An 8,377-nucleotide genomic window follows, 5' to 3' on the forward strand; every position below is an offset into this window, starting at 1 on the left:
GTCGGTCCCGATGCCCCGCCGCGAGGGGCCGCGGGGCGGGCGGGGACCGGTCCCGGCCGCGGGTGCCGGACGGTCGGCGTTGCGGAGGCGCCCGCTGAAGATTTCCTCTTGGGACTTGGCGTTTCGCGAAATGGGGGGAATCTCCGGTCTCGGACCCGACTCGGGCGCAGAACCGACTCGGCCCCCACCGGCGGGCGGGCGCCGCGACGGGCGGCCTGGCACGGGCCCCCGCCGGAGAGATCTCCCCGGGAGTCGGTGTTTTGAGAAAGGTGGGATCTCCGGTCTCGACCCCGACTCGGGCGCAGAAACCGACTCGGCCCCACCGGCGAGCGGGCGGCCCGTGACGGCCTGCCCGGCCGCGAGGCCGAGGGGTCCGGCCCCCGACCGACACCGACCTTGAAATCCCCCGGGCCGGCGGCGTGGTCCCGGCAGGAGGGCCCGCCGGTAGCGACGGGATGAGCTGCTGGGCGGCGAGTCTCGGGGGGCCGCCCCCGACCGACTGGAAATCCCGGTTGGCGGCATACCCGCAGGAGGGCTCAGGGGGAGCGGCGGCGGGGTGGCGAGTTGCCAAGTCGGTCCCCGGCGACGGAGGCTCGCAGCGGGAGCCGGACGGGCGACGTGGCGGGGGGCGCCCGCTGATGCGATCTTAAACGGACTGGGTGTTGGGGGGGAAAAAAGGGATCTCCGGTGCGACCCGACTCGGGCGCAGAAACCGACTCGGCCCCACCGGCGAGCGAGCGCCGGGACGGGCGGCCCGGGCCGCGAGGTCGAGGGGTCCGGCCCCCCACCTGACTTGAAATCCCGGGTCCGGCGGTGTGTCCCCGCAGGTGGGCAATGACGCAGCGGCGCAGGGGTGGCGAGTTGCCAGGTCGGTGCCAGTGCCCCGCCGCGAGGGGCCGCGGGGCGGGCTGGGGACCGGTCCGGGCCGCGGGTGCCGGACGGTCGGCGTTGCGGAGGCGCCCCGCTGAAGATTTCCTATTGGGACTTGGCGTTTCGCGAAATGGGGGAATCTCCGGTCTCGACCCGACTCGGGCGCAGAACCGACTCGGCCCCACCGGCGAGCGGGCGCCTTGACGGGCGGCCTCGCTCGGTGCGCCCGCCGGAGAGATCTCCCCGGGAGTCGGTGTTTTGAGAAATGTGGGATCCCCGGTCTCGACCCGGCTCGGGCGCAGAAACCGACTCGGCCCCACCGGCGAGCGGGCGGCCGTGACGGCCTGCCCGGCCGCGAGGCCGAGGGGTCCGGCCCCCCGACCCGACTTGAAATCCCGGGCCGGCGGCGTGTCCCGCAGGAGGGCTACGGCGGGAGCGAAGGGATTGAGCTGCTGGGCGGCGAGTCTCGGGGGGGCCCCCCCCAACTGACTGGAAATCCGGGTTGGCAGCATACCCCGCAGGAGGGCAGCGGGGGAGCGGCGGCGGCGGTGGCGAGCTGCCAGGTCGGCCCCGGTGACAGAGTTCGGCAGCGGGAGCCGGACGGGCGGCGTCGCGGGGGCGCCCGCTGAAGATTTCCTCTTGGGACTTGGCGTTCCCGCAAAAATGCCGCATCTCCGGTATCGAACCCACTCGGGCGCAGAAACCGACTCGGCCCCCACCGGCGAGCGGGCGCCGTGACGGCCTGCCCGGCCGCGAGGCCGAGGGGTCCGGCCCCCCCGACCCGACTTGAAATCCCGGGTCGGCGGCATGTCCCGCAGGAGGGCTCCGCCGGGAGCGAAGGGATGAGCTGCTGGGCGTCGAGTCTCGGGGGGCCGCCCCCGACCGACTGGAGATCCCGGGTTGGCGGCATACCCCGCAGGAGGGCTGCGGGGGAGCGGCGGCGGGGCGGCGAGTGCCAAGTCGGTCCCGGTGACAGAGTTACGCAGCGGGAGCGGGACGGGCGGCGTCGCGGGGGCGCCCGCTGAAGATTTTCCTCTTGGGACTTGGCGTTCCGCAAAATGCGGCATCTCCCGGTATCGAACCCACTCGGGCGCAAAAACCGACTCGGCCCCACCGGAGAGCGGGGCGCCGGGACGGGCTGCCCCTGCCGCGAGGCCCGGGGGTCCCGCCCCCCCGACCTGATTGAAAAGCGGGGGTCGGGGGTGCAGCCCGCAGGAGGGCTACGGCGCAGCGGCGCCGGGGCGGCGAGTTGCCAGGTCGGTGCCAGTGCCCCGCCGCGAGCGGCCGCGGGGCGGGCGGGGACCGGTCCCGCCGCGGGCGCCGGACGGGCGGCCTCGCGGAGGCGACCGCTGAAGAGATCTTCCCTGGACTCGGTGTTCGAGAAATGTCGGATCTCCGGTTTCGACGCGACTCGGGCGCAGAAACCGACTCGGCCCCACCCGCGAACCGCCGGGACGTGCCGCCGGGCTCGCCGGGCCGAGAGGGCCGCCCCCCGGCCCACTGGAAAGGCGGGGTTGGGCGGTACAGCCGGCAGGAGGGCTCTGGGGGAGCGGCGGGGCGGGCGGCCGGGGGGGGAGGGACCGGGGCCTCCGGCCCGGGGCAGCAGTCTCGCAGCGGGCGGCGACGGTCCCGCCCGCGGGCGCGGACGGGCGGCGTGGCGTGGCGCCCCGCTGGAGGTTTTCTTCCTCGGACTTGGTGGTCCGCGAAATGTGGGATCTCCGGTTTCGACCCGACTCGGGCGCAAAAACCGACTCGTCCCCACCCGCGAACGCCGGGACGGGCCGCCGGGCTCGCCGGGCCGAGAGGGCCGCCCCGGCCCACTGGAAAGGCGGGGTGGGCGGTACAGCCGGCAGGAGGGCTCTGGGGGAGCGGCGGGGCGGGCGGCCGGGCGGGGAGGGACCGGGGCCTCCGGCCCGGGGGAGCAGTCTCGCAGCGGGCGGCGCCGGTCCCGCCGCGGGGTGCCGGACGGGCGGCGTGGCGTGGCGCCCCGCTGGAGTTTTCTTCCTCGGACTTGGTGGTCCGCGAAATGTCGGATCTCCGGTTTCGACCCGACTCGGGCGCAAAAACCGACTCGTCCCCACCCGCGAAACGCCGGGACGGGCCGCCGGGCTCGCCGGGCCGAGAGGGCCGCCCCCGGCCCCACTGGAAAGGGCGGGGTGGGCGGTATACCCGGCCGGAGGGCTCTGGGGGAGCGGCGGGGCGGGCGGCCGGGCGGGGAGGGACCGGGGCCTCCGGCCCGGGGCAGCAGTCTCGCAGCGGGCGGCGCCGGTCCCGCCGCGGGTGCCGGACGGGCGGCGTGGCGTGGCGCCCCGCTGGAGTTTTCTTCCTCGGACTTGGTGGTCCGCGAAATGTCGGATCTCCGGTTTCGAGCCGACTCGGGCGCAAAAACCGACTCGTCCCCACCCGCGAACGCGTCATAGAGGCACCCCGGCCCTCGAGAGCGTCTCTCGTCGGGGTCTGTTGGGCCCGAAACGTGCGTATTTCAATGAGAGCGTTTTGGACCTTAACCCCCACTCCCTGGTTTGCCTATTTATAGGGGGGAGGGTGTCTCCGTCAGCAGGGCCAAAATTTGACCGGCCCCGATCCGATTTCCTGGCCGTCCCAGGCCCGCCGCCGGCGGCGCGCGGCACGCCGCCGGGCCCGGCGGGCCCGGGCCGGGCTGAGAAATCCCCCCGACGGTGCGGCGAAGGAGACACCGGCCGGCCGGGCGGCGGGCCCGCTGGGCCGGGGGGCCCCGCGGTGCCTGGCGGTGAATTCCCGTCCGGCGAAAACCGCACGCGGCCCCGCTGAGGCCGTGCGTTTCCGACACGACCGAGCCCCTAGCTCGGGAGCCCGGCTCCCCGGCGACGGCACGGTGGGTGCGGCGCGGTGAATTGCCCTCTCGGGAAAACCGCCGCCAGCCAGCGCGTCGCCCGCCCAAAGCCGTGCGGTTTCCGACACGATTCCCCCGCCGATCCCGGCGGGGCGGGGCGGGTGGTGCGAGCTCAGCTCCGGCCGCCAGCAGGCGGGGCAGCCACGCGTCGTCCGTTTCGAGCCGTGCATTTCCCGACACGACCGAGCCCCCGAGCTCGAGAGCCCGGCTCCCCGGCGGCGGCCCGGTGAATTGCGGTCCCGGCAACCCCGCCGCACCCGCGCGTCGCCCGGCCAAAGCCGTGCGTTTCCGACACGACCGAGGCCCCGAGCTCCGGGGCGGTGCGGTGAACGGAATGACGTTGGCCGGCCCCCGGAACGGGCAACCCCTGGTGCCGGTAGTAGGGAATTAGAGCAGCCTTCCCAGCCCGGGCGGCCGTAGCCGCCGTAATAACGGAGATCCTCTGCCCGCTTTTCGGCCATTGTTCTGGGCCCACGCTCGAGCGAACACGGTGAAAAGAAGGCAGACCCGCGTATATGGTAATCGGCCTTTGTCTGTCGCCCGGCAACGAAAAGACCGATTTTGCATCACAAACGCGGGCTTCACAATGGTCCCCGCTTATAAAAAGAGGCAGCGGGAATGCGGAAGCTTCAGTAGAGCCGCATGCCACCGAACAAGTGGGGAGAGCAGTGTCCTGTAGTGTTCCGTCGTCTGGTTGTTCGTCGAAGCTCGGTCGGTGCTGCGCGGTGAATTGGTCGTCCTGTGGGAAAAACCGCCGCAGCCGCGCGTCGTCCCCCTTCAAGCCGTGCATTTCCGACACCGTGGAGGCTCCACAGCGGTTTCCTCGGCGAAACCGGCTCCGGAGCGGCGGACGGTCGGCCCGGCGCGGTGCATCGTCATCCTCGGGTAAAACCGCCGCACGTCCTCCGCCTCAAGCCGTGCATTTCCGACACGCTTCCCCGGGCGAAAACGCGCCGGGCCGGCGGGGGCTGGTGGTGCGGCGCGGCCGACTGCCGTCTCGGGGAGGAAAAAAAAAACACCCGCCGCAGCCCCACGCGGCCCCCCCTAAAGCCGTGCATTTCCGACACGCCTCCACGGGCGAAAACGGGCTGGAGGCCGGCGGGGCGGGTGGTGCGGGCGCGGTGAATCGCCTTCCTCGGAAATCCTGGTCCGAGAGGTTCGGATGTCCGAAGTCGCCCGCGGAGAGCGGGCCGGGCGCCTCCGGGCCTGCCGTCCGTCGGCTCCGCCGGCCCACCCAAGGCCTCCGAGAGGGCTTTGCGCCGGGACAGGTTGGGCCGAAACGTGCGTATTTCAATGAGAGCGTTTTGGACCTTAACCCCCACTCCCTGGTTTGCCTATTTTATAGGGGGAGGATGGTCTCGAGCCAGATATCAGTACAGCCCATCCCATCGTCCACACGATGCGGCCATTCCCGCACGGCGGAGCCAAGGCACCGGAGCGATTCCCCCTCGGGTCTGGACGAGCCCGGCTCCGGAGCGGCGGGGACTGGTGCTGCGGGGCGGCCGATTGCCGTCCTGGCGGAAAAAAAACTCGCCGCAGCCGCACGCGGCCCCCCTTAAGCCGTGCATTTCCGACACGCCTCCCGGGGCGAAAACGGCTTGAGGCCGGCGGGGCGGGTGGGTGCGGCGCGGTGAATCGCCTTCCTCGGAAAACCTGGTCCGAGAGGTTCGGATGTCCGGGGTCGCCCGCGGAGAGCGGCCGGGCGCCCCCGGCCCTGCCGTCGACCGGCTCCCCGGCCCACCCAAGCCCCCTGAGAGGGCTTTGCGCAGGGACCGGTTGGGCCCAAAACGTGCGTATTTCAATGAGAGCATTTTGGACCTTCACCCCCACTCCCTGGTTTGCCTATTTATAGGGGGAGGGTGGTCTCGAGCTCCGATCGAGCTGCCTTGAATCAGTACAGCCATATATTGGTCCATACAGTCTATAGAGATTCCACCGCGGTTGAGCCGGAGCCTTCGGTGCTATTCCCCCTGGGGTCTGGACAAGCCCCGCACCGGAGAGACCCGGCACGGGAGGTGCGGAACAAAAGTGGCGGTCCGCCGCCCCGCCGGGAGGCCCACCGGGCGCTCCGCTAACGGCGTTTACTCGGCGCGGCCGGCCGACCCTTCTTGCCCGGAAGAGCGTCGGCCAGGCCCGCCCGGCCTTGCTCAGAGGTGTCGGAAGAGGGCCGCTCCCGGGCCGCGGCCGGCCCTGCCGGAGAGACCCGGGACGGGGAGGTGCGGAAAAAACAAGTGGCGGTCCGCCGCCCCGCCGGGAGGCCCGCCGGGCGCTCCGCTAACGGCGTTACTCGGCGCGGCCGGCCGACCCTTCTTGCCCGGAAGAGCGTCGGCCGGGCCCGCCCGGCCTTGCTCAGAGGTGTCGAAGAGGCCGCTCCCGGGCCGCGGCCGGCCCTGCCGGAGAACCCGGGACGGGAGGTGCGGAAAAAAAAGTGGCGGTCCGCCGCCCCGCCGGGAGGCCCAACGGGCGCTCCCCCAACGGCGTTACTCGGCGCGGCCGCCCGACCCTCCTTGCCCGGAAGAGCGTCGGCCGGGCCCGCCCGGCCTTGCTAAGAGGTGTCGAAGAGGCCGCTCCCGGGCCGCGGCTGGCCCTGCCGGAGAGACCCGGGACGGGAGGTGCGGAGAAAAAGTGGCGGTCCGCCGCCCCCGCCGGGAGGCCCCACCCCGGGCGCTCCGCCAACGGCGTTACTCGGCGCGGCCCGGCCGACCCTTCTTGCCCGGAAGAGCGTCGGCCGGCCCGCCCGGCCTTGCTAAGAGGTGTCGAAGAGGCCGCTCCCGGGCCGCGGCTGGCCCTGCCGGAGAGACCCGGGACGGGAGGTGCGGAGAAAAAAGTGGCGGTCCGCCGCCCCGCCGGAGGCCCCACCGGGCGCTCCGCCAACGGCGTTACTCGGCGCGGGCCGGCCGACCCTTCTTGCCCGGAAGAGCGTCGGCCGGCCCGCCCGGCCTTGCTGAAGAGGTGTGGGAAAGGTCGCTCCCGGGGTCGCCGTTTCTGCCGTGACCCCGGGACGGGAGTGCGATGGTGCAGCCCGGCCCGCTGCGGACGAGCGAGCGGGAAGGGAGAGAGAGGGGAGCCCAGGACCCCTCGGAGAGCGGCGGGCTCTCCGCTGCCCCCGAGCAGCAACATCTGCGAGGTCCGGATTGGCCCGGCAGCTTCCGCGGAGCGGAGGGACCGGCCCGCCCTGGGGCGGGTCGCACCCGACCCTCCGCCGGGTCCCGGCAGCCCAAGGCGCACTGACGTCGCTCGGCGGCGTCCCAGGCCCGGAGAGCCGGCCAGGCAGCGGCCCCCCGCGGCCGGAGCCGCGAGCGATCCCGCGGCACGGCCCGCCGAGCAGGCGGCGGGCGGCGCCCCGCGGTCGCGCCGAGCCGCAGCCCCGGCGGCGGCAGGCAGGATCCCCGATCGGGGACCCCCCCAGACGGAGGGGAGCTCAAGCCGGGCCAGCCTCCCCGGCTGGTCCGGCAGCCCCCTCCGGGATCGAGGCGAGAGGAGGCCGGCGCACCGGGACGGCGGGCGGCATTCCCAGCGGCCGCCGCGCGCCCGGGGGAAGGAGAGGAAGCGCCGCCCCGGCCGGCCGGAGAGGGCGAGGGACCCGGCGGCGGGCCGGAGGGAGCGGAGGCCCGGCGGCGAACCAGAGCGGAGAGGCGCAGGACTCCGGCGCCGCGGCCCGGCAGCCGCGGCGCGGCCGAGCAGTCCGGAGGGCCCGAGGTGGCGGGCCCCGGCCCCGAGGGGCTACCTGGTTGATCCTGCCAGTAGTCATATGCTTGTCTCAAAGATTAAGCCATGCATGTCTAAGTAAAAGCTTTACCAAGCGAAACTGCGGATGGCTCATTAAATCAGTTATGGTTCCTTGGAGCGCATCCCCCTACATGGATAACTGTGGTAATTCTAGAGCTAATACATGCCAGCAAGCGCCGACCTTGCGGGAGGCGTGCTCTTATTAGGAACAAGACCAACCCGGGCCCGTCCCGGCCTCCGTTGGTGAACTCTGGATAACCTGGCCGATCGCACGGTCTTCGCACCCGGCGACGGGATCCTTCGAATGTCTGCCCTATCAACTTTCGATGGTACGTTATGCGCCTACCATGGTCGTAACGGGTAACGGAGAATCAGGTTCGATTCCGGAGAGGGAGCTTGAGAACGGCTACCACATCCAAGGAAGGCAGCAGGCGCGCAAATTACCCACTCCCGACACGGGGGAGGTAGTGACGAAAAATAGCATACAGGACTCTTTCGAGGCGCTGTAATTGGAATGAGTACACTTTAAATCCTTTAACGAGGATCTATTGGAGGGCAAGTCTGGTGCCAGCAGCCGCGGTAATTCCAGCTCCAATAGCGTATATTAAAATTGCTGCAGTTAAAAAGCTCGTAGTTGGATCTTGGGCGCAGGCTGGCGTCCGCCGCAAGGCGCGCCACTGCCCGCCTGGCCTTCCTCTCGGTCTCCGCCCGGTTCTCTTGACTGAGTGCCGAGCGCGGCCGAAACCGTTTACTTTGAAAAAATTGGAGTGTTCAAACCAGCCCGGCCGCCTGGACAGCAGAGCATGGAATAATGGAATAGGACCTCGGTTCTATTGCGTTGGTTTTCGGAACTCGAGGTAATGATTAAGAGGGACTGACGGGGGCATTCGTATTGCGGTGTGAGTT

General features: G+C 71.4%; 1 pseudogene; it reads left to right on the forward strand.

Annotated features, from left to right (window-relative positions):
- Positions 1-7,466: 7,466 nt before the first annotated feature.
- Positions 7,467-8,377, forward strand: LOC147795039 (small subunit ribosomal RNA; annotated as a pseudogene; the record flags this gene model as incomplete).

This window comes from Acanthaster planci, unplaced genomic scaffold, assembly GCF_054643075.1.
Source record: "Acanthaster planci isolate LZ-2023a unplaced genomic scaffold, COTS_SCS Contig205, whole genome shotgun sequence".
Taxonomy (NCBI): Eukaryota; Metazoa; Echinodermata; class Asteroidea; order Valvatida; family Acanthasteridae; genus Acanthaster; species Acanthaster planci.